The following is a 23,325-nucleotide window of genomic DNA, read 5'->3' as shown; positions in this document are numbered from 1 at the left end:
GTAGAATATATTGCAAAGTAACTCCAGCATCCTGATCATTGTCAGGATAAATAAACTGGGGATTTGTCACTAAATTGTAAACATTAGAAAAACAAACAAGGGATTCTGTTTGGATCTTAACCTTAGTACAAGTATGCCGTGTGGTATAGTAGAAGGAACACTTGAATAGAAGCCAGGAAAACTGAGTGGTAATCTTTCTTTGGTTCCTTATAACTCCAAAATTCATTTCTATTCAATTTGGTTTATTTGTAATTTGCAAAATTTCCCCATGTAATGTGATTAGAACTATTAGTATTATTCATTAAATATGTATTTTCTAGTCATCCAGTTTATGCTTCAGCAAATACAGTTTACCAAGGATCAATTTTAATGTTTAAAGCCATGCATATGATTCTCCTGTGTTCCTTTTAAAAACGTCTGCTGAGATCAGGCTGTTGACAGTTCCTGGTTGGCCCACAGTTACCCATGTCAGTTACCCTCCGTTAACATTTCCAAGAATCTTTGTCGGACAACTTCTGCACTTGCAAGGTCTTTTATTTATCTATCTATCTATTCATTTATTTATTTATTATATATTTTTATATATACACATATATTTACTATATATTATATATTTACATATATTTATATATATATATATTTTTTTTGAGACAGAGTCTCACTCTGTCGCCCAGGTTGGAGTGCAGTGGCGCGATCTTGGCTCACTGCAAGCTCCGCCTCCCAGATTCACGCCATTCTCCTGCCTCAGCCTCCCGAGTAGTTGGGACTACAGGTACCCACCACCACGCCTGGATAATTTTTTGTATTTTTTTTAGTAGAGATGTGGTTTCACTGTGTTTGCCAGGATGGTCTCGATCTCGTGACCTCGTGATCTGCCCACCTCGGCTTCCAAAGTGCTAGGATTACAGGCGTGAACCACTGCGTCCGGTCTCCACTTGCAAGGTCTTTAAAGTAGAACTCTTTTTTTATTTTTTATTTTTCTTTAAGGGAGTTAGCCCATTGCCAAAAGGTTTACTGACTTAAAGCTGGAAATGTCTTTCTAAGATCTAGTTCCAAGGACTTCTCCACAGCTAGGTGAGACTGCCTCACACCAGTATTAGGTGATTCTTTGTTTGGATAGAATAGAGCATTTTCATCTTGTGTTTAAAGCAATTTGTTTGCCTCGGCTCCTCACCACTTTCTATACCAGTCTCCCATTACTAACCTAGTTATGCCTATGCAAAACAAACAAACAATCAGAAAAAGAAAAAGCTGATGGTGATTCCTACAGGTTTAAGGGCTTAAATCTCAAACTTTGGGTTAGGAGTAATGGGAGTGTGCTGAAAGGGCAAGCAATAAAACAAGTCATACCAAAAAGCCACATTGTTCTCTCCTAAGCCCCAACCTCACTCCACTCCTGTGGCCAGTGGTCCCAACAGAAAATAACTGGAGAAATTGAGCAGGTCAAAGGATTAGGGAACTAAGCGTTATGTGAATTCACTAGCAAGATGTACAGAATGCTTGTGTTTACATTGTTTTTTATGGAACTAGCAGAATAAAACTGATCTATTTTAAAAATGCAAAAACAATCTGCTGAAATAGATGGGGACTTAAATGCCAATTGTGCTCAAATTTTCAATTTTCTATGTTCCATGAATTTTAAGTTTAGGCCTGTCTGGTGTTTAAATAATAATACATATTAAAACTTAGTTTTATTCTTATGTCCTCTTTTAGCCTGGTAATCTGGAAAACTTCTCATAGAAAAAGATATTAGGGATATTGTTTACATATCTCATAAGGTCTCTTAGATAATCCCTTTTTATGGATCCGGTGACTTTAGTTCTGTCTTTGAAACTTTTCTAGGAGCTATGAGGACCTTTTAAGAAACTATCTCATGTACATTTTAACAGTTCTACTGCTTACCTTTGTTTTAAACTAGCCATGAAAGTAAACTGTTGTTCAGTTTCCCATAACCTCTTAAACTAGTACCCTTTAGTTGTGAGAACTGTGACATTTGCTGTCCATCAGACATAAATTATTTATTGCCTCTTCGTTTGTCTCTTTTAAAAAGATTAACTTCTACCCATTGAACAATCTCTCACCATCTCCTCACCCACCACTCCCCATCCTCTGGTAACCACTATTCTACTCTCTATTTCTATGAGAACAATGTTTTAGATTCTCCATATAAGTGACATCATGTGGTATTTGTCTTTCTGTGCCTGACTATTTCACTTAACACAGTGTCCTCCAGGTTAATCCATGTTGCCACAAATGACAGGATTTCATTCTTTTTTATGGCTGAACGATATTTCATTGTGTATATACACACCATATTTTCTTTATCAGTCCATGTGTTGATAGACACTTAGGTTGATTCCATATCTTGGCTATTGTGAATAATGCTGCAGTGAACATGAGCATACAGATAGCTCTTCTACATACCGATTCCATTTCCTTTGAATATATATCCAACAGTGGGATTACTGGATAATATGGTAGAATTTTTTGAGGAACCGCTCTACCGTTTTCCATAATAACTGTACTAATTTGCATTCTCACCAGCAGTGTGTAAGGGTTCCCATTTCTCCACATCTTTGTCAACACTTATCGTTTGATTTTTTTGATAGTAACCACTCTGATTGGAGTGAGGTGATGTCTCATTGCATTTTTTTTTTTTTTTTTTTTTTTTGAGACCGAGTCTCACTCTTTCTCCAGGCTGCAGTGCAGTGGCGCGATCTTGGCTCACTGCAACCTCTGCCTCCCAGGTTCAAGCAATTCTCCCACCTCAGGCTCCCAAGTAGATGGCATTACAGGCAGGTGCCACCACACCCAGCTAATTTTTGTATATTTAGTAGAGATGAGCTTTCACCATGTTGGCCAGGGTGGTCTCGATCTCCTGACTTCGTGATCCGCCCACCTCGGCCTCCCAAAGTGCTGGGATTACACGCTTGAGTCACCGTGCCCAGCCCCCATTGCAGTTTTGATTTCCATTTTCCAGATGATTAGTGATTTTGAGCACCTGTTCATGTAGCACCTGATGCTTTATTTTGTCTATTTGGTGAGGTCATGGTTCCCTGAATATTTTTTTTTTTGAAAAGTATAATGTTTTTATAAATTTTAAGTTCTGGGATACATGTGCAGGATGTGAAGATTTGTTGCATAGGTAAACGTGTGCCGTGGTGGTTTGCTGCACCTGTCAACCCATCACCTAGGTAATAAGCCCTGCATGCATTAGCTATTTATCCTGATGCTGTCTCTCCTCCCGCCCCTCCCCCAACAGTCCCAGGTCCTGGTGTGTGTGGTTGCCTTCCCTGTGCCCATGTGTTCTCATTGTTCAGCTCCCACTTATGAGTGAGAACGTGGAGTATTTGGTTTTCTGTTCACCTGCGTTAGTTTGCTGAGGATAATAGCTTCCAACTCCATCCACGTCCCTGCAATGGACATGATAGTTTTTTTTTTTTTTTTTTTTTTTATGGCTGCATAGTATTCCATGGTGTATATTTACCTCATTTTCTTTAGTCTACCATTGGTGGGCATATGGGTTGATTCCATGTCTTTGCTAATAATAGTGCTGCAGTGAACATACACGTGTATGTATCTTTATAATAGAATAATTTGTATTCCTTTGGGTATATACCCAGTAATGGGATTGATGGATCAAATGGTATTTATGGTTCTAGATCCTTTAGGAATCACCACACTGTCTTCCACAATGGTTGAACTAATTTATGTTCCCATCAACAGTGTAAAAGCATTCCTGTTTCTCCACAGCCTCACCAGCATCTGTTGTTTCTTCTACTTTTCCTCTACTGTTTTCCCATTACTATTTGGTATGTACTTTATAACAGCACTTACCACATTCTTCCTGGTCATATATTCACTTGGGTACATTTTTGTTCTTCATACTTAGGGAGCCTTAAATAACATATTTATTTTTGCATTTTCTATCACATCTAGCATAATGAGTACTCAATTGGATACACTTTCATAAGCTAATCATTTCTTCTGGTATATTTTGCATTGTTAATTTACACAGCAAGTGTTTTTGATACATTTTATACAGCCGTTATCCTATTATGAGTGACTATAATTTGCAGTAAGCAGTGAGGTTTTACATAAATACTTATTTTTCATTTTGGCTTGAAGTTGCTTTTAATAGAAGATGCTTTTTTCGTGTATTTACAGGTTATAGATTTATAGAGCTAGAAGGCAAATAGTCCATCACCTCATCATTTTGCAGATAAACCAAGGCATATAGAATTTAACTTACACATTAATGAGTGGCAGAGTTGGAACTGATTTTCAGTTTAGTACTCTTTTCAATCCACTCACATTAGGGAAAACTTCCTAGAGGAAAAAAGGATTTGTTAGCTTTTTTCATGCAGATTAAATGGAGGAATGAGAGGTCTGTAACCCTTTAACAATTGAAGGCTCGAAAGAAAGGTATTATTGTTGACTCACTTTGTTTCTGTAGTAATGGACATGAAGTATACAGAACCTTATTACCTGATACATTTTGGCTGTGTCCAAACTCAAAATCTCATCTTGAATTGTAATCCCCATAATCCCCATGTGTAAAGGGAAACACCAGGTGGAGGTAAGTGAATCATGGGGGCAATTTCCCCCATGTTGTTCTCATGATAGTGAATGAGTTATCATGAGATCTGATAGTTTTGTAAGTGTTTGGTAGTTCCCCCTGCATCCATTCCCCTTCCTGATGCCTTGGGAAGAAGGAGCCTTTCTTGTTCTTCTCCTTCTGCCCTGATTGTAAGTTTCCTGAGGCTATCCCAGCCATGCAAAACTGTGAGTCAATTAAACCTCTTTATACATTTCCCAGTTTTGGGTCTGTCTTCATAGCAGTGTGAGAATGGACTAATACATTATCCTTTACATGATCTGTACTACAGAGCAGTTTTCCAGTTAAAATAATACATTGAAGTTCATCTAGAACTTATAGTAGTACCATAGTTTTCAAATGCCTCATGCCAAATTATACTCTTGAAAGACTACACTATCTAAACCAAGCTAGGAAGGTACATTAGCAAATACAATAATTAGAAATCTACCCTTGTTTTTTTCTGAGAGATAATTATTTATTATTATTCATGATCAAAGCAGGCATTGCTTAAGTAGGTATGGAAGTTATTCATTTATACTGAGGATATATGAATTGTTACACATTTGACCAAATAAACATGCTTACAGTAATAATAATAAAGAAGTTTTACCTCAGACACATGATTACATTGAAAATAGAAGTGATTAATTATTAATCAGTATTTTCCAAACTTCGATTTGGAATTAAATTTGAATACTGTGAGAATAGGAAAATTGCTATGCTCCTATATTCATGTGTGTTCAAAGTATTTGGAGTTTTGCTGGCTTTTATCCACTTAAAATGAACATTAAAAATAAGAAACCTGAGTACATTGAGAGGGGCCAAGATGGCCAACTAGAAGTAGGTGCAGTCCACAGCTTTCATGGACAGGAATGAACGTGGTGTGTAAATTCAGCACCTTCAGCTGAAATATATAGTTTCTTGTATTGAGACTGATTAGGCAGACAACTCGACCCATGGAGGACAAAGAATAGCAGGGTGGGATGATGACCCACGCTCAGAGTGGCACGGAGACAAAGGAACCCCCACCCCCAGCCAAGGCAAGTGGTGAGCAATTGTGTGACCCCACCTAGAGAACCGTGCTTCTCCCATGGATCTTGGCAACCCATGGATCAGTAGATCCCCTCATGAGCCTATGCCACCAGGGCCTTTGGTTCGATATATAGAGCTTTCAGGAGTCTCAGTGGGGCAGCTGCTCAGGCACACACAGAGACCCAAGACCCAAGAGTTTTGCATACTCTGGCTCCTGGAATTCTAGCAAGGCAGAAGACCCATCCATACTTCCATCCTAGAAAGGTAATTGAATCCAGGGAGCCAGGGAGCATCATTCTGTGGGACCCACTTCCATGGCACCTCACAAGTTAAGACCCACTGGCTTGGAATTCCAGCCAACCAGGAGCAACAGGCTGGAAGTGGCCTGAGGTGGACCAAGTTCTGGGGGGAGGGGTGGCTACCAACTCTCTGGTTTGGTTGGGTCAGTCATTCTAACCTGCCAGCTCCAGGGAGTCGAGGCAGTCCAGACGAGGAGGAGTCCCTGATGAAGCAGCACAGCAGCTGTGACAGATTGTGGCCACACTGCTTCTTTGAGTGGGACCCCAATCCATCTCTCCTCACTGGGCAGGTCCTCCCTGGAGGACTTCAGCACTTCCAGCCAGGGTTATAGAGGAAGAAATTTGATGTTTCCCTAGGATGGAGCCCCTTGGGGGAGGGGTGGCGCCAGTTACTGCAGTTCAGTCAACAGCCATTCTAGCCTGCCTGCTTTGGGAAGTCCAGACAGTCCAGAGGAGGAGGAGTTCCCCACAATCCAGCACAGCTGCTGTGCCAGATCATAGCCAGACTGCTTCTGTACCTGGGACCCCTATCTATCCCTCTTCACTGGGTGGGGCCTCCCTATGGGAATTTCAGCCACTCCAGCCAAGGTTATTGGGACAGAACTCTTGATTTCTCCCTGAGATCAGTCCCCAGGGGGAGGGGTAGGCAACATCTCTGCAGGTCGTTGGACTCAGTCTTTCTAGCCTGCTGTCTCTGGGGAGGCCAAGCAGTCAGGACAAGGAAGGGTTCCCCCGATGCAGCACACCTGCTCTACCAAAAAGCAGCCAGACTGCTTCTTAAAGTGGGATCCTGATCCCATCCCTCCTGACTGACTGAGACCTCTCAACAGGGATCTCCAGACACCTCCTACAGGAGCATACAGGTCAGCAACAGGTCAGTATCCCCATGGGACAGAACTCCCAGAGTAAGGAGCAGATTGTCATCTTTGCTATTTCACAGCCTTCACCAGTGATATTTCCAGGTAAGGGAAAATCAATGAAAGCTAGGGTGTGGAGCAGTACCCCAGCAAACTGCAGCAGCTCTATGGAAAAGTGGCTTGACTTTTAAAAGAACAACAAACAGAAAGCAACACAAAACAACAGCATAAAAAAAAAAAAAACAAAAAAAACAAAAAAAAAAACACTACCACAAAAACCTCACTTGAAAGTCAGCAACCTCAAAGATGAAAGGTAGATAAGCCCACAAAGATGAGAAATAAGGCAAAAATGCTGAAAACTCAAAAAGCCAGAGGACCTCTTCCCCTTCAAATGACTGAGATGGCTGAATTGACAGAAGTGGGCTTCAGAAGGTGGGTAATAACAAGCCTTGTTGAGCTACAGGAGCATGTTGTAACCCGATGCAAAGAAGCTATGAATCATGATAACATAATAGCTGGTAACAGGAGCTGATAACTAGAATAGCCAGTTTAAAGAGGAGCATAAGTGACCTGATGGAGCTGAAAAATAACTTCACAATGCAATCACAAGTATCAATAGCAGAATAGATTAAGCAGAGGAAAGAAAACTCAGAGCTTCAAGACTATCTTTCTGAAATAAGACAGGCAAAGAAAAATAGAGAAAAAAAGAATGAAAACAAATGAAAAATACTTCAGAGAAATATGGGACTATGTAAAAAGACCAAGCCTCCAACTAATTGGGGTACCAGAAGGAGATGGGGAGATTGGAACCAAGTTGGAAAACACACTTCAGGATATTATCCAGGAGAACTTCTCCAACCTAGCAAGAAAGACCAACATTCAAATTCAGGAAATCCAGAGAACCCCAGTAAGATACTCCACCAGAAGATCAGCTGCAAGGCACATAATCATCAGATTCTCCAAGGTTAAAATGAAAGAAAAAACATTAAGAGTAACCAGAGAGAAAAGGCCAGGTCACCTACAAAAGGAAACTCATCAGACTAACAGCTGATCTCTCTGTGGAAACCCTACAAGCCAAAAGAGCTTGGGGGCCAATATTTAACATTCTTAAAAGAATTTCCAACCCAGAATTTCATACCTGAGGAAAATAAACTTCACAAGCGAAGGAGAAATAAGGTCTCTTTCAGATGAGTAAATGGTAAGGGAGTTCGTCACCACCAGGCCTGCCTTGCAAGAGCTCCTGAAGGAAGCACTAAATATGAAAAGAAAAAACTGGTACCAGTCACTATAAAAACACATTGAATTACGCAGACCAGTTACGCTATGAAACAACCACATAAACAAGTATGCAAAAGAAACAACTAGCATCATAATGACAAGATCAAATTCACACATAACAATATTAACCTTAAATGTAAATAGGCTAAATTCCTCGATTAAAAGACACAAAATGCCAAGCTGGATAAACAGTCAAGACCCATTGGTATGCAGTCTTTAAGAGACGCATCTCACCTGCAAAGACACACATAGACTCAAAGTAAAAGGATGGAGGAAAATTTACCAAGCAAATAGAAAACAGAAAAAAGCAGGGGTCGCAATCCTAGTTTCTGGCAAAATACACTTTAACAAAACAAAGATAAAAGACAAAGAAGGGCATTATGTAATGTTAAAGGGTTCATGTCAACAAGGAGAGCTAACTATCCTAAATATATATGCACCCAATACAGGAGCATCCAGATTCATCAAGTTATTAGAGACCTATGAAGAGACTTAGACTCCCACACAATAATAGTGGGTGACTTTAGAACTCCTGTGACAATATTATACAGATTATCAAGATAGACAATTAACAACAACCTTCAGGACTTGAACTCAGCTCTATATCAAGAGAACCTGATAGGTATCTTTGGAACTCTCCACCAAAAAACAACAGAATATGCATTCTTCTTATTGTCAGGTGGCATTTCCTTTAAAATTGATCACACAAATGGAAGTAAAACATTCCTCAGCAAATGCAGAAAAAAAAAGAGAAAAACTAAAATCATAACAGTCCTCTGACTACAACACAATCAAATTAGAACTCAAGATTAAGATGTTTACTCAAAACCACATAACTACACAGAAATGGAACAAACTATTCCTGCATGACTCCTGGATAAATAATGAAATTAAGACAGAAATCAAGAAGTTCTTTGAAACTAATGAGAACAAAGAGACAATGTACTAGAATCTCTGAGACTCAGCTAAAACTGTGTTGAGGGAAATTTATAGCACTAAATGTCCACATCAAAAAGCTAGAGAGATCTCAGATTAACAACTAACATCACATCAGAAAGAACTAGAGAACCAAGGGCAAAGACACACAAAGCTATGAGAATACAGGAAATCACCAAAATCAGAGCTGAACTGAACGATATAGAAACACAAACCCTTTTGTCAACAAAACCAGGGGCTGATTTTTAAAAAAACAAAATTAATAAAATAGACCACTAGCTAGACAGAAGAAAAGAGAGAAGAATCAAATAGACAGTAGACACAATCAGAAATGATAAGGGGGATATCACCAGTGATCCCACAAAAATAAAAACAACCATCAGAGAATACTATAAACACCTCTATGCACATAAACTAGAATGTCTAGAAAAATGGATAAATTCCTGGAACATGCACCCTCCTGTGACAACCAGGAAGAAATTGAATCCCTGAATAGACCAATAATGAGTTCTGAAATTGAGGCAGTAATAGCCTACCAACCAAGAAAAGCCCAGGACCAGATGGATTCACAGCTGAATTCTACCAGAGGTACAAAGAGGAGCTGGTACCATTCCTTCTGAAACTATTCCAAAAAATCAAACAGGAGGGACTCCTCCCCAACTCATTTTATGAGGCTAGATTCATCCTGATACCAAACCTGGCAGAGATATAACAACAACAAATAACTCCAGTTCAGTATCCCTGGTGAACATCAACACAAAAATCATCAGTAAAAACTGGCAGATTGAATTCAGCAGCACATCAAAAAGCTTATCCACCACAATCTAGTTGGTTTCATCCGTAGGATGTAAGGTTGGTTCAACATATGCAAATCAATAATTGTGATTCATCACATAAACAGAACTAAAGACAAAACCACAATTATCTCAATAGATGCAGAAAAGGCCTTTGATAAAATTCAACATCACTTCATGTTAAAAAAAAATTGCTCAATAAACTGGGTACTGAAGGAGCATGTCTCAAAATATTAAGAGAATAATATGAGAAACCAACAGCCAATAGCATACTGAATGGGCAAAAGCTGGAAGAATTCCCCTTGAAAACAGGCACAAGACAAAGATGCCCTCTCTCACCACTCCTATTCAGCATATAATTGGAAGTTCTGGCCAGGGCAGTCAGGCAAGAGAACAAAACAAAGGGTATTCAAATAGAAAGAGAAGTCAAATTTTCTTTCTTTGCAGATAACTTGATCTTATATCTAGAAAACCGCATCATCTCAGCCCAAAAGCTTCTTAAACTGATGCAACTTCAGCAAATCTCAGGATACAAAATCAATCTGCAAAAATTGCTAGCATTTCTATACCCCAACAAGAGGCAAGCAGAGGGGCAAATCATGAATGAACTCCCATTCACAATTGCTACAAAAACAATAAAATATCTAGGAATACAGCTAACAAGGGAAGTGAAGGACCTCTTCAAGGAGAAGTACAAACCACTGCTCATGGAAATTAGGACACAAACGAGTGGAAAAACGTTCCATGCTCATTGTTAGGAAGAATCAAAATCAAGAAAATGGCCATACTGACCAAAGCAATATATAGATTAAAGGGTATTCCCACTAAACTGCCATTGATGTTCTTCACAGAATTAGAAGAAACCATTTTAAAACTTATATGGAACCAAAAAATAGCCCAAATATCTAAGACAATCCTAAGCAAAAAGAACAAAGCTGGAGGCATCACACTACTTGACTTCAAACAATACTACAAGGCTCTGGTAACCAGTACAGCATGATACTTGTACAAAAACAGATGTGTAGACCAGTGGAACAAAATAGAGAACTCAGAAATAAGACCACATCTACAACCATCTGATCTTTGACAAAACTGACAAAAACAAGCAATGGAGAAACGATTCCTTCTTTAATAAAGAGTGCTGGGGAACTGCCTAGCCATATGCAGAAAATTGAAACTGGACCCCTTCCTTACACCTTATACAAAAATTAACTCTAGATGGATTAAGGACTTGAATGTTAACCCCAAAACTATAAACACCCTAGAAGAAAATCTAGGCAATACCATTCAGGACATAGAAACAGGCAAATATTTCAATGACAAAAATGACAAAAGCAATTGCAACAAAAGCAAACAATTGACAAATGGGATCTAATTAAACTAAAGAGCTTCTGCACAACAAAATAAACTATCATCAGAGTGAACAGAGAGACTACAGAGTGGGAGAAAAATTTTTCAATCTATCCATCTGACAAAGGCCTAGTATTTACAATCTACAAGGAACTTAAACAAATTTACAAGAAAAGAAAACATTCAAAAGTGGGCAAAGGACAAGAACAGACACTTCTCAAAAGAAGGTATTTATGTAGCCAGAAATATAGATAAAAAAGCTCAACATCACTGAACATTAGAGAAATGCAAATCAAAACCACAATGAGATACCATTTCACAGCAGTTAGAATAGCAATTATTAAAAGGTCAAGAAACAACAAATGCTGGCAAGGCTGTGCAGAAATAGGAACACTTTTACGTTGTTGGTTGGAATGTAAATTAGTTCAACCATTGTGGAAGACAGTGTGGTGATTTCTCAATGAACTAGAACCAGAAATACCACTTGACCCAACAATCTATTACTGGGTATATACCCAAGAGAATATAAATAATTTTCTTATAAAGATACATGCATGCATATGTTCACTGCAGCACTATTTATGATAGCAAGATCATGGAATCAACCCACATGCCCATCAGTGATAGACTGGTTAAAGAAAATGTGGTACATATATACCATGGAATACTCTGCAGCCATAAATGGATGTTCTTTGCAGGGACATGGATGTAGCTGGAAGCCATTATTTTTGGCAAACTAACTCAGGAACATAAAGCCAGACACTGAGTATTCTCACTTATCAGGGAGCTGAACAATGAGAACCCATGGACACATATCGGGGAACAATACACACTGGGGCCTGTTACAGGGATCAGGGGAGGCAGAGCCTCAGGATAAATAGCTAATGCATGCTGGGCTTGATACCTAAGTAATGGGTTAATCTGTGCAGCAAACCACCATGGCAGCCATTTACCTATGTAACAAACCTGCACATCGTGCACATGTACCCCAGAACTTAAAATCTGAAGAAAAAGAAATAAATCAATGGAACAAAAATAAAGTCAAGATATGGACCAACTTAAAATATTTGAGGTCCAAGTTAGATTAAATTAGTAATTTTGGGTAATAATGGTTTTCTTCCAATTAGGTCATCTAACTAAATGTCTGATTATGTATAAGTGATTATTTTTGTCATAGCTCAGTATATTTCTTTTTTAACTGGCCAGCACTAACATATCTACTTCAAAAAAAAAAGTTATTCATATGAAAATGACAAATTTTTTTAAAATATAGATGAGCTTATTTTTCTCTTATTTACCAAGAAAATTTAGGGAGTATTATTTAATACCTCAGATAATGGCACTTTCTCTTTCATTTGTCATTCATCCTCTGCTTTTCATTCAGTGAAGGAGAGTTTGTTATATAATATTGAGGGAGGTTAAAAAGAAATATATTATGTACTCTTAAAACTACTTTAGCCTCCATTAAAGAAAGTAACAAAATATTGATACTTTTGCTATGAAGTCATTTGATGAGTTCAACATTCTTTAATAATATCTTTGAACTAATCAGCATTCTGTTAATATCTTAGGAAACAGTGATTATAAAATTTTGTTTTGTATTTATGACAGGGTGACATTTACTACATTATTATTTTGAGCTACACATCAGGATAATCTACTTTGCTTTTGTAAGTCAGTCTTTTTTGACCAGTCTAAATTGACCATCTTGTAAGTTAACGTACCTGTAGAACATCTGTAAATGTAACTTAGTCATATATAACTTAGCTGAATTTTACTCCAAGAGTAATTATATCCCTTTTTTTTTTTTTTTTTAACAAAAATGACCATGTATCACAATTTGCCTGGGAGAGTCCTGGTTTATGCCTTTCACTATTTAAATGACAAATTTTATGGCCATCCTAGCATTAACTGTACCTAATTTATTTTAAGTGCATTTAGTGGATATATAATAAAATTTAACATTTTATACTTCATCATCATTGATTTTTTTCTGGAACAGGGATTTTTATATTTTCCAAGAATGCTGTCTTAATGCTACAAACATTGAGCACTTGCTGTGTCTGTGTGATAGTGGTTACTTTAAAAAGAAAGTAATAATTATATAAAGTTCAGGCATCATATTTGAGTTTAATGGGGGAAGAATGAGAGCTGGTATAGTTTACCAATTAAGATTATGACTCAGGAGTCGGACTGCCTGGATTTATAGCCTGACCCTGTTACTTATGAGCCATGTAAGCTGTGTGACCTTGGGAATGTTGATTAAGCTTTTGTACCTCGGTTTCCACATCTGTAAACTGAAGATAGTATACTACCTACCTCAGTGTTATTAGAAAGATTAAACAGCTTGTCTGTAGTATATAAATGTGTATGTGTATAAAAATAGATTATATATGTGATGCATAGTAAGTGTTCAGTAACTGTTAGGTGATATTGTTAAAAATGTATAAAAGCACTCTGATAGACAATCAAATGTTACTTTTTCAAATTCTCATTACCAATAGACACCTCCAGGAGTAAAATTTAAGACATAGAAGTACATTTTAATATTTGAAGAGGCCCATCTCATAAAACTCTTATTTATTATCTCACTTCTATCACTAACTATACTTTTCAAGAATCCCTCAGAATACTCAGGCAAATACATAGAAAAAGTCAGATAAGGTTTAATGATGAGCAGAGTACGACTTTTTTCCTTACTAAATTTTAGTATGTATAGGTGATATATGTTGAAACATATTTTTGATGAGTGGAAGTGTAGGAACTTACACTTATTCTTTTTTTTTTTTTTTCCTTTTGGTGAGGACCTCCTATAATTCATTCGTTTTTTATTATTATACTGTAAGTTCTGGTATACATGTGCAGAACATGCAGATTTGTTTCATAGTTATACACATGTTATAGTAGTTCCCTGCACCCATCAGCCCGTCATCTACATTAAGTATTTCTCCTAATGCTATCCCTCCCCTAGTCCCCCACCCCCAACCGGCCCCGGTGAGTGATGGTTCCCTCCCTATGTCTATGTGTTCTCATACTTATGAGTGAGAACATGTGGTGTTTGGATTTCTGTTCCTGTATTAGTTTGTGGGGAGTGATGGTTTCCAGCTTCATCCATGTCCCCGCAAAAGCCATGAACTCATTCTTTTTTATGGTTGCATAGTATTCCATAGTGTTTATGTGCCACATTTTCTTTATCCAGTCTATCATTGATGGGCATTTGGGTTGGTTCCAAGTCTTTGCTCTTGTGAATAAGGCTGCAATAAACATACATGTGCATGTGTCTTTATAGCAGAATGATTTATAATCCCTATAAACCCAGTAGTGGGATTGCTAGGTCAATGGTATTTCTGGTTCTAGATCCTTGAGGAATTGCCACACTGTCTTCCACAGTGGTTGAACTAATTTACACTCCCACCAACAGTGTAGAAACGTTCCTATTTCACATCTTATCCAGCATCTTTTGTTTCCTGACATTTTAATGATTGGCATTCTAACTGGCGTTAGATGATACGTCATTGTTGTTTTGATTTGCATTTCTCTAATGACCAGTGATAATGAGCTTTCTTTCATATGTTTGTTGGTCACATAAATGTCTTCTTTTGAGAAGTGTCTGTTCATATCTTACACCCATTTTTTGATGGGGTTGTTTTTTCTTCTAAATTTGTTTAAGTTCCTTGTAAATTCTGGATATTAGCCCTTTGTCAGATGGATAGATTGCAAACGTTTTCTCCCATTCTGTAGGTTGCCTGTTCACTATGATGATAGTTTATTTTGCTCTGCAAAAGCTCTTTAGTTTAATTAGATCCCATTCGTCAATTTTGGCTTTGGTTGCTATTGCTTTTCGTGTTTTTGTCATGAAGTCTTTGCCCATGCCTATGTCCTGAATGATATTGCCTAGGTTTTCTTCTAGCGTTTTTATGGTTTTCAGTTTTATGTTTAAGTCTTTAATCCATCTTTTTTTGTTTTGTTTTGTTTTTTGTTTTTTGAGATGGAGTCTCGCTCTGTCGCCCAGGCTGGAGTGCAGTGGCACGATCTCGGCTCACTGCAAGCTCCGCCTCCTGGGTTTACGCCATTCTCCTACCTCAGCCTCCTGAGTAGCTGGGACTACAGGCGCCCGCCACCGCGCCCGGCTAATTTTTTGTATTTTTAGTAGAGACGGGGTTTCACCGTGGTCTCGATCTCCTGACCTTGTGATCCGCCCGCCTTGGCCTCCCAAAGTGCTGGGATTACAGGCGTGAGCCACCGCGCCCGGCCTTTAATCCATCTTGAGTTAATTTTTGTATAAGGTGTGATGAAAGGATCCGGTTTCAGTTTTCTGCATATGGCTAGCCAACTTTTTTAACACCATTTATTAAATAGGGAATCCTTTCCTCATTGCTTGTTTTTGTCAGGATTGTCAAAGATCAGATGTTTGTAGATATGGATATGTTGTTTCTCTGCCAGGTTTGCTATCAGGATGATGCTGGCCTCATAAAAAGAGTTAGGGAGGAGTCCCTCTTTTTCTATGATTTGGAACAGTTTCAGAAGGAATGGCAGCAGCTCCTCTTTGTGTCTTTGGTAGAACTTGGCTGTGAATTTTTCTTGTCCTGGACTTTTTTTGGTTGGTAGGCTATTACTGCCTCAATTTTAAAACTTGTTGTTGGTGTATTCAGGCATTCGACTTCCTCATGGTTTAGTCTTGGGAGGGTGTATGTTTCCAGGAATTTCTCTATTTCTTCTAGATTTTCTAGTTTATTTGCATAGAGGTGTTTATAGTATTCTCTGATGGTAGTTTGTATTTCTGTGAGATCAATGGTTATATCCCCTTTATCATTTTTTATTGTGTCTATTTGATTCTTCTCTCTTTTCCTGTTTAATAGTGTGGCTAGCAGTCTATTTTCTTAATCTTTTCAAAAAACCATCAGAGAAAATTCAACAGCCCTTCATGCTCAAACTCTCAATGAACACAGAGCCAATGGACATCACTTATAAGTTCTTGTAACAACACATCCCAGATGAACATCGATGCAAAAATCCTTAATAAATACTGGCAAAACAAGTCCAGCTGCACATCAAAAAGCTTATCCACCACGATCAAGACAGCTTCATCTCTGGGATGTAAGGTTGGTTCAACATATGCCAATCAATAAACATGATCCATCACATGAACAGAACCAATGACAAAAAACACATGATTATCTCAATAGATCCAGAAAAGACCTTCAACAAAATTCAACACCCCTTCATGCTAAAAACTCTCAATAAACTAGGTATTGATGGAACATATCTCAAAATAGCAAGAGCTATTTATGACGAACCCATAGCCAATATCATACTGAATGGGCAAAAGGTGGAAGCATTCCCATTGTTATGTGTGAATTTGATCCTGTCATTATGATTCTAGCTGGTACTTTTGCCCATTAGTTCATGCAGTTGCTTCATAGTGTTGGTGGTCTTCACAATTTGGTATGTATTTGCAGTGGCAGTTACTGGATTTTTCTTTCCATATTTAGTGCTTACTTCAGGAGCTCTTGTAAGGCAGGCCTGGTGGTGACAAAATCTCTCAGCATTTGTTTATCTGTAAAGAATTTTATTTCTCCTTCACTTATGAAGCTTAGTTTGGCTAAATATGAAATTCTAGGTTGAAAATTCTTTCCTTTAAGAATGTTGAATATTGGCCCCCACTCTCTTCTGCCTTGTAGGGTTTCTGCAGAGAGATTTGCTGTTAGTCTGATGTGCTTCCCTTTTTGGGTAACCCAACCTTTCTCTGTGGCTGCCCTTAACATTTTTTCTTTCATTTCAACCTTGGTGAATCTGACGATTATGTGTCTTGGGGTTGCTCTTCTCAAGGAGTATCTTTTTGGTGTTCTCTGTATTTCCTGAACTTGAGTGTTGGTCTTTCTTGCTAGGTTGGGGAATTTCTCCTGGATAATATCCTGAAGAGTGTTTTCCATCTTGGTTCCATTCTCTTCATCTCTTTCAGGTATACCAATCAAACGTAGGTTTGGTCTTTTCACATAGTCCCATATTTCTTGGAGGCTTTGTTGGTTACTTTTCATTCTTTTTTCTCCAAACTTGTCTTCACACTTTATTTCATTAAGTTGATCTTCCATCTCTGATATCCTTTCTTCCACTTGATCAATTCGGCTATTGATATTTGTGTACGCTTCACAAGGTTCTCACACTGTGTTTTTCAGCTCCTTCAGGTCACTTATGTTCTTCTCTAAACTAGTTATTCTAGTTAGCAGTTCCTCTAACATTTTTCAAGGTTCTTAGGTTCCTTGCATTGGGTTGGAACATGATCCTTTAGCTCAGAGGAGTTTGTTATTACCCACCTCCTGAAGCCTACTTCTATCTATTTGTCAGGCTCATTCTCCATCCAGTTTTACTCCCTTGCTGGCGAGTAGTTGTGATCTTTTGGAGGAGAAAAGGCATTCTGGTTTTTGGAATTTTCAGCCTTTTTGCACTGGTTTTTCCTCAGCTTCATGGATTTATCTACCTTTGACCTTTGATGTCAGTGACCTTTGGATGGGGTTTTTGTCTGGACGTCCTGTTTGTTGATGTTGATGCTATTCTTTTCTGTTTATTAGTTTTCCTTCTGACAGTCAGGCCCCTCTGCTGCAGGTCTGCTGGAGTTTGCTGGAGGTCCACTCCATACCTTGTTTGCCTGGGTATCACCAGTGGAGGCTGCAGAATAGCAAATATTGCTGCTTGTTCCTTCCTCTGGAAGCTTCCTCCCAGAGGGGCATCTGCCAGACGCCAGAGCTCTCCTGTATGAGGTGTTAGGGGCACTTGCCAAATGCCAGCCAGAGCTCTCTTGTATGAGGTGTTTGTCGACCCCTGCTGAGAGGTGTCTCCCACTCTGGAGGCATGGGGGCCAGGGAGCTACTTGAGGAGGCAATCTGTCCCTTAGTAGAGCTCGAGAACTGTGCTAGGAGATCCGCTGCTCTCTTCGGAGCAGGCAGGTAGGAACGTTTAAGTCTGCTGAAGCTGCACCCACAGCTGCCCCTTCCCCTAGGTGCTATGTCCCAGGGAGATGTGAGTTTTATATATAAGCCCCTGACTGGGGCTGCTGCCTTTCTTTCAGAGATGCTCTGCTTAGAGAGGAGGAATCTAGAGAGGCAGTCTGGCTACAGCTGCTTTGCCAAGCTGCAGTGGGCTCTGCCCGGTTTGAACTTCCTGGTGGCTTTGTTTACACTGTCAGGGGAAAACTGCCTACTCAAGCCTCAATAATGGTGGATGCCCCTCCCTCCACCAAGTGTCCCAGTTTAACTTCAGACTGCTGTGCTGGCAGAGAGAATTTCAAGCCAATGGATCTTAGCTTGCTGGGTTCTGTGGGGGTTAGCATCTGCTGAGCTAGACCACTTGGCTCCCTGGCTTCAGCCCCCTTTCCGGAGGAGTGAATAGTTCTGTATCGGTGGCGTTCCAGGCACCACTGAGGTATGAAAAAGAAAAAAAAAAAAAAAACTGCAACTAGCTCAGTGTCAGCCAAAAAACGACTGCCCAGTTTTATGCTTGAAACATAGGGCCCTGGTGGTTTAGGCACCCAAGGGAATCTCCTGGTCTATAGGTTGCAAAGACGGTGAGAAAACTGTAGTATCTGGGCCGTAATGCTTCGTTTCTCCTGGCTCAGTCCCTCATGGCTTCCCTTGGATAGGGGAGGGAGTTCCCTGACCCCTTGCCCTTCTTGAGTGAGGTGATGCCCCATCCTGCTTCAGCTCGCCCTCTGTGGGCTGCACCCACTGTCTAATCAGTCCCAATGAGATCAACTACGGGTACCTCAGTTGGAAATGCAGAAATCACCTACCTTTTGTATTGATCTAGCTGGGAGCTGCAGACTTGAGCTGTTCCCATTCGGCCATCTTACCAGCCCTCAAGAACTTATTCTTACATGCTAGACTGTTGAGTTTTTTTGTTTTGTTTTGTTTTTAAGCAACTATAGTGGGGTAGAATTGATACCAAATGAAATGCATGTAGAGTATATAATGTTAGGACATATATACACACCCATGAAACCACCATGAAAATCAAGATAATGAACATATCTATTACCATAAACATTTCCTCATGCTGTTTTGTAATTCCCTTCCTCCTGCCCTATATCTTCCATTTATAATCTTCCACGCCCCTCATTCTCTGGCACATAGTTGTGCTGTCTGCCACTACAGGTTTATATATTTTTTGAAATGCTTATAAATTAAATCATAAGTCTGCAGTCTTTTGATCTCTTTTATATATGATAATTATTTTGAGATTTATCTATGTTGAAGTACAGTGACGGTTAATTATTTTTTATTGCTGAATAGTATTTCTTTTTATGGATACATCATTGTTCATCTATTCACCTGTTGATGGACATTTGTTTTGTGTTGTTACCAATAAAGCTGCTATGAATATGTGCCAGTGGTTTTATGTGTGTATATCTTTTTATTTTTTTGTATAAATACCTAGGAGCAGAATGATTGAGTCATGTGTTTAACATTTTAAGAAACCACTCAATTGTTTTACAAATTACCTGAACTATTTTACATTTTCACTATTAGCATATGAAAATTTTAGTTTCCACATCTTCAGCAACACTGGATATGGTCCTTTAAAAAAAAATAGCTATTTTGAAAGGTGTGTAATACTATTTGAAAGTAGTTTTAATTCTCGTTTCCCTAGATGTTCAGCATTTTTCATGTGTTTATTTGCCATCCATTTATCTTTTACCTTTCTCTTTTTCACTGGGTTTTTGAGTGTTCCTAAAATATTTTAAATGCAAGTTCTCTGTCAGATCTATGCTTTGCAATTATTTTCTTTTTATGGATTGTCTCTTAATTCTCTTGTCTTTCAAAGAACAGTCCTTTCTAATGTGATAGAGATTATTCTTTTTCTTTCGTATATCATGTTTTTGATATTAGAGCTAATAAACTTTTGCTTTACCAAAGATTTCAAATACAGAAGTTTCCCAACTTAGGATCGTTTGATGATTTTTTGACTTATGATAGAGCGAAACCAATATGCATTCAATAGAAACTTTACTTTGGACTTTGAATTGTTATCTTTTCCTGGGCTAGCAATGTGCAGTAAAAATACTCTTTGGCAATGCTAGGTAGTTGCAGCCAGCCACAGCTCCCAGTCAGCTATGTGATTATGAGGATTAACAATCAATAGTCTGTATTTTTCAAGGCCGTAACCCCTTAATAAATTAGAGCATGTGTATTTTCCCCTGTGTTTTCTTTTTGTTGTATCATTTTAGGTTTTATGTTTAGGTCAATGTTCTTTTTTGATTTAACATATGTATATGGTACAACATATGGTCAAAGTTCATTTTTACATGTGAATATGCAGTTGTTCCAGTACCACTTTTTGAAAATAATATCCTTTCTTCACCAAATTGCATTTGTATTTATATCAGTTGTTCAAATATCCATGGTTCTCTTTCTACACTTTTATTCTGTTTCACTGATCTACTTGTCTATCTTTACACTTTTACCATACTATCTTAATTACTGTTGCTTTATAATTAAATTTTGAAATCAGGTACCATGAGTGTTTCAGCTTTTTTCTTATTCAGAGTTTTTTGAGGTTTTTTTGTTGTTGTTTTGCTATTTGGGGTCCTTTGCCATATGAATTTTATAATCAGCTTCTCAATTTCTATCAGAAAAAAAGTCCTCTAGTATTTTGAATGAGATGATGATGGAGCTATAGATCAATTTGGGAAGAATTGACATTTTAACAGCATTGACATTTCTTATCTATAAACACAGTATCTCTTTCCAATTAGGTCTTTACTTTCTCTCAACAATGTTTTATATGTTTAAATATATAGGTCTTAAACATCTTTTATCATATATTTTCCCCAAATATTTTGTTTTTAATCATATTAATGGCATTAAAATTTTATTTTCTATTTATTGTTGCTAGCATGCATAAATATTTTTATTATATTGATCTTATATGTTATAAGCTTGCTAAACTCACTTATGAATTCTAGTAGCTTTTTTCTAGATTTCATCAGTTTTTCTACATAGATGGTAATATTTTCATAAGGAAGTTTTAGTGCTTGATTTCTAATATGGATGTCTTTTTTCTTAATTTTCAATGACTAGAACTTCCAGTATAGTGTTGTAGAAGTGGAAGGAATGGATATTCTTGTTTTGTTCCTGATCTTGAGTATAAGCATTTATTTTTCACCATTAAGGATGATGTTAGCTGTAGGTTTTCCATGGATGCTTCTAATTACATAGAGGCAGTTCCATTTTGTTTCTGGTTTGATGAAAATTTGTATTGGAGATGAATGTTGGATTTTGTCAAAGGCTTTTCCTATGTCTGCTGTGATAATCACATAATTTTCTATATTGTTGTTGTTACATTGATATACATTTGAATTACCTTTATTTTCAAATGCTAAGCCAACCTTCTATTCCCAGGATGAGTACCACTTGATTGTAATAGACTGTATATAGCTAAATTTTATTTGCTAAAATTTTCTTGACAATTTTTGCATCTGTGTTCATGAGGGATATGAATGTACTATTATAAGTATCTTTGTCTGATTTTGATTTCAGTGTAATACTGGCCTTAAATGAGTTGAGAAACATTGCCTCCTCTTCAAATTTCTGAAAAAATTATTTAGAATTAGAATTTCTTATTTTTAAATGTTTATTGGAATTAATCAGTAAAGCCGTCTGGACCTACAGTTCTCTTTGTTGGAAATATTTAACTATAAATTCAATTTCTTAAAAACGTATAAGGCTATTTAGGTTGTTTCTTCTTGAGTGAGCACTGGCATTTTTTTTATTTCAAAGGATTTGTCCATTGTCAAACACATTGGCATGAAGTTTTTCTTATAATATTTTTTTACTAACTGGTTAATATCTGCTGTTAACCACTGTAATCTATACTGATGTCTGCTTTCTCATTTCAGCTATCATTATGGATTTGTGTATTTCTCTTTGCAGTTATAATGGTTTTTGCTTCATGTGTTTTGAAGCTTTGTTTTTACATGAATAAACGTTTATAATTTTCTTCTCTTGATTACTTATCCCATCTATGTTATGAAATGACCTTCTTTATACCTTGTAATATTTGCCATTATTTTTGAAAGATATGTTCATACAATATAAAATTCTTGGTTTACTTTTTTTTCAGTATGTTAAATATATTGCTCCATAGTCTTCCCATTCAAATTTATTTTTTTCTGACAGGAAATCTGTTGTTATCCTTATCTTTGTTTCACATCTAACATGTCCTTTTTTTCTCTAGCTACTTTTAATGTTTTCTGTGTGTCTTGGGTTTTGAGTGATTTGGTTTTGATGTGCCTTGATGTAGTGTTCTTGATTTTTCTTGTACTTGGATTTTATTGACTTTATTGTATCTGTGAATTTATGGTTTTCATCAAATTTGGACATTTGGGGGCAATTATTTATTTAAATATTCTTTTCTAATCCCAATTTTCTTCTGGGACTTCAACTGCATGTATATATTAGACCATGTGAAGTTGTCTCACAGCTCACTCAAATAGCTCTTTTGTTGTTTTATACTCTTGTTTCTTTTTGGAAAGTGTCTGTTGTGTCTATTTGATTTAGTTTCATTATTTATTATCTCACATTTTAGTTTTTATCTCTAGAAGTTTGAGTCTCTCTCTCTTTTTTTTTTTTTTTTTCTGAGATGGAGTCTTGCTCTGTCTCCCAGACTGGGGTGCAGTGGCACAGTCTTGGCTCACTGCAGCCTCTGCCTCCCGGGTTCAAGCAATTCTCCTGCCTCAACTTCCTGAGCAGCTAGGATTCAGGGGTATACCACCATGCCCAGCTAATTTGTGTATATTTACTTAGTAGAGATGGGGTTTCACCATGTTGGCCAGGCTGGTCTCGAACTCCTGACCTCATGATCTGCCAGCCTTGGCCTCCCAAAGTGCTGTGATTACAGGCGTGAGCCACCATGCCCGGCTTTCAGTCTTTTTTTTTTTTATATATATATATCTTCTCTATCTCTACTTAATTTTTGAACATCAGGAATACAGTTGTAATAACTATTGAATATCCTTGTCTGCTAATTCTGGCATCTGTGTCAGTTCTGGGTCAGTTTTGATTGATTGTTTTCTTTCTCCTCATTTTTGTGCTTTTTGCCTGCCCACTAATTTTTGAGAAGACACCAAATGTGGAGAATTTTACCTTGGTGGGTGCTAGATACTTTTATATTCCTATAAGTATTCT

The 23,325-nt window shown here is 37.8% G+C and overlaps 1 protein-coding gene across 5 annotated transcripts in view; it reads left to right on the top strand.

Moving 5' to 3' along the window:
• The window catches only part of RPS6KA6 (ribosomal protein S6 kinase A6), a 132,841-nt gene that overhangs the window by 93,571 nt on the left and 15,945 nt on the right, over window positions 1-23,325 (top strand). The window lies entirely within an intron of this gene.

Source organism: Macaca thibetana, chromosome X, assembly GCF_024542745.1.
Source record: "Macaca thibetana thibetana isolate TM-01 chromosome X, ASM2454274v1, whole genome shotgun sequence".
In the NCBI taxonomy this organism is placed as follows: Eukaryota; Metazoa; Chordata; class Mammalia; order Primates; family Cercopithecidae; genus Macaca; species Macaca thibetana.
Note: the sequence above shows the minus strand (reverse complement) of the source record. Positions and strands in the feature narration are given on the sequence as shown.